This window comes from Mchenga conophoros, linkage group LG3 (assembly GCF_057382185.1).
Source record: "Mchenga conophoros isolate Kocher_MC1m ecotype Shallow Benthic linkage group LG3, M_conophoros_male_GT1.1, whole genome shotgun sequence".
NCBI classification, from domain to species: domain Eukaryota; kingdom Metazoa; phylum Chordata; class Actinopteri; order Cichliformes; family Cichlidae; genus Mchenga; species Mchenga conophoros.
In genome coordinates this window covers 15,310,243-15,313,878 of record NC_140528.1, presented here as the reverse complement: position 1 = coordinate 15,313,878, position 3,636 = coordinate 15,310,243, and the positions used below count along the sequence as shown (strand labels likewise).

Genomic DNA, 3,636 nt, shown 5'->3' with positions numbered 1-3,636 from the left:
TTTCCCTTTTCCAAGTGTTATTGGTAAAACTGTGTTGCCGGCTCTTTATGTTAAGATTGTCTATAATAAAGACTATTTTATTTACTAAAAACACCTGTTTTCCTTTCATTCTGTTCTGGACTCATTTGTTACTGGTCCCCTCACTCGCATGCCTAGACCCCTTCGGGGGGAACGTAACAATTATAAATAAAGGATTACTTATTACTATTAAAGGTCTGCATTTGTAATTGTTGGTATTATTTATAAAATATGCGCTCTTAAGTTTTTTGCTCCATAAAACGATATCTGTCACTTTTTGGACATAGAGTATCAGCTGTTGAGAACCCCCGGCTCATACAAAATAGAAGTAAAACGTTTCAACATCCAGCCCTTTTATGATTAAATACAAAGTGTAATAACAGAGTTATTGGGGTGTGATTTTGTTAATAGTTAGTCTTAAGTGTAAGTTTAATAGTAATGATGAGTAAGAAAATATAGCCAGAATAATGGAATGAGACTAATACCTGACCTCACACTGAGATTTGGTATGAAGTGGCATGTTTGTGCTAATGCTGACATTGGGGCTCAGAGTTCCTCTGTGTGTATATATTTGTGAACGTTAACTTGGCTAATGTCCAAGGGTTTGACTGCTTTCCTGTTGGATTGTATCACACAGAACAGGGATAAGAGCACCAGTGGCCGTGCACACCCTCATCTCTCTCCTTCACCCGATCATTAGTGTTGGAAACCGGCATTAGCTCAGAGTAGATTAAACTTCAGTATAGTGCAAGTGATTTGATTTTATGATTATTTGATTCAGTTTTTTCTGTGTTCAAGCTCAATTACATTAATAAAATATGTTGAATTCAAACAAATAAATAAATAAACAAATAAACTGTGTACATTACCCTTTTAAACCTTTCTGAAACAAGACAGGTAAAAACCAGTGTATAAAAGTTTACATAGGTATAAATAGCTCTAACATTTTACTCCAGCCTTTAACCCCCTAGGACCTGGCGTCCACATATGTGGACATCACATTTTGGGTTATTTAGACCAAAATACTAAATCTTGATCAACAAGTGCCTGATATACAGTTACGAGGACTTTATTATGCAACTGTTCTGTCGAAATTTCAAATGAATGTCCTCATATGTGGCTCTCATTTTTCTCAGAAAAAAAAAAAAATCTGGTAACTCTTTGTTTTTACATTCATCGGGTTCCAATTGGCCCAAATATCAAAGAGAAATTAAAAATGCATGCCATGGAAGATTTCGGGTCTTAGGGGGTTAAAATGACCAGATCCCTGGGGCCTGTTTTCCAGGCCACTAAATTAAACCCAGTCAATTACCAATTGCACAGAATAAAAACTTACGAGGTCCACTAATAGTCCGAAAGTCCAAATCTTTAATAGAAAAGACAGGCAGAACTCAAACAAACAATAATCCAAACGAGGAGCATATATACACACTGGAAAGTAAATAATTATAAGTTATTAAATCAGACTAATTAAATACAGTAAAACTAATAAGGGAAGACGAACACAAGGGAAATAAAAATGACAACAGTGTAAACATACCAAAACTGAAAATAAAACAGGAAAGCTACTACAAACCGAGTGTGACACAATTACATTCATATTGAAACATATGTAATAATTTTCTTTCTTTGTAGCATTTTTAAGATATGTGTTAGAACAGTCATTATGCTGTTTGGATTAGGAACCAATCATTTTTGCCAAATAGTTAACACAAACTTAGAACAACAGTGAACAATTTTCAAGATTCTGATTTACAGAACAAACAAAAGTCACAAAAGGTTTCATTATTTAAGAGACAAGATCAAGTTTTCCACACAGGAACGAAATGACAGAATCCAGTGCAGCAGGGCCAAAGGTGTGTGTCAGCAAACTGAAAGTTGAGGAATCAGTCAGTTCATGTTTAAGGTTGTGTTGGATTTTGCGAAGGGTCTGTCTGTTATTAGAAAGTAAGATTAACAATGTTACACCAATAACCCAAATACGGGGAAATGACAAATAATACCAAAAAAGATACAACTTTCATATTGTTTTACTAACTTACTTTGTCATATCAGCACTTGAATGGTCGATGCCTTTACAGACCATGTCTGTTGTGACATCGCAGGCCAATCTTCCGGCAAACCCGAGGGCTAGCTCCCCAGCCTCCTCTTCACTCAGAACACTAAACACCGTTACTTTAGTTTTGGCCTTCTTAGGCCTGTCAAGAATCATTGCGGGCAGTTTGGCTTTACGGCCCTAAAAAAGAAAAAGTGCAAACACCAAAAGAGCAGAGAGAGACACACACACACGCACAAAGTTAAATGCTTTTGTTTACATGGTGTAATTGTGTATATGTTGCAGCAAATGCACAATTTCCAGCCACATTGTCACTTCATTGATACGAGTAACCCGGATTTATTTCAGGTGACATCAAAATCACGAAATGTATACCTACCCCAATCAAACCTCTGAAAACATGAACTGACATGTTCTCTGTGTTGATTCTGCGCTTGATCTTGTCTTCTGTTATTGTGTAGGTTTTCTTTTTTGAGCTTGGTACAGATAAGCGACCATGCACTCTGTAAACTGTACTAGTTCCTTCTGAATCAGTTTGGAATTCTGTATCTGCATCGATCCTGTCAACATCATCAGCAGCACCATTATCTGTACTCAGACTTGTGCCGTATACTTCTGTTTCTTTTTCTTTGTCTTCAGTCTGTGTACCTTCATCTCTGACTGTCAGTCTTCCTTCATCTCTGACTGTCAGTCTTCCTTCATCTCTGACTGTCAGTCTTCCTATCTCACTGTTACTTGTCGATTTGCTGCAGATGTTCTCTCCCTTAGGAACTTTTCCTTTGTCAGTCACTGCCTGATGCTTTCCCTGATGACATTCTTCACTGGCTACTTCTATTGCTCCTCCTGTATAGCCACCTACTATGCTGCACAACTCCTTTCCCTCTGCTGTGCTGCACTGTGCTGTTACATAAAGAAGAATGATATAAACAGCACTATATCAATTTAATTGTGAAGGGAAATCCCCACAATACGACACAGTTATGTCTAAAATAGTTTTGTGTAAAAACTGGATCTTGAAACGTCCACTTTAATTACACAGTCCTGGTGTGCAAAGGCAAAATTACGAAAAAAAAATTCACTTTAAACATTTTTGGACATTGTTTAGTTATATTGTGACTTACTCTCACAGAAGATACAGATGCCACAAACAGACTTTGAACAACGCATGTGCTTGTATGCACCACATTTCTGGCACTGCACCTGTGAATTTAAAAAAAAAAAGAAATAAACAAACAAAAAACAAATGAACAAAGTCCATTATATAAACAATCTATATGGCTAAGGACATGTCATAGCGTACCCGGTCTTTGGCTGCAATCACACACCAGCACTGACTGCACTTCCTAGTTTGATCTGCAAAATATAATTTGTTTAAGTACAAGTTACATTTTCCAATGTTAGAGAAAAAGAAGGCAGCTAATTTTATCTTTACCTATTGAGGAAAATAAGTAGTGGCAAAGTCGGGACCTGAGCTTTGGGATTTCAGTGTTGTACTCCTCCACTTGTGTTTTACCGTCAATGAGAGATTGGGCAAACTAATAATTGACGAAGAAAAAAAAAAA

General features: G+C 36.8%; 1 long non-coding RNA gene across 1 annotated transcript; it reads right to left on the bottom strand.

Moving 5' to 3' along the window:
* Window positions 1-1,952: 1,952 nt before the first annotated feature.
* Window positions 1,953-3,427, bottom strand: LOC146577394 (uncharacterized). The gene is made up of 3 exons (XR_014889458.1): window positions 3,375-3,427; window positions 3,196-3,274; window positions 1,953-2,254 (listed from the first exon to the last, which is right to left on the bottom strand). It is a non-coding gene; the product is annotated as an uncharacterized LOC146577394 (long non-coding RNA).
* Window positions 3,428-3,636: the final 209 nt, after the last annotated feature.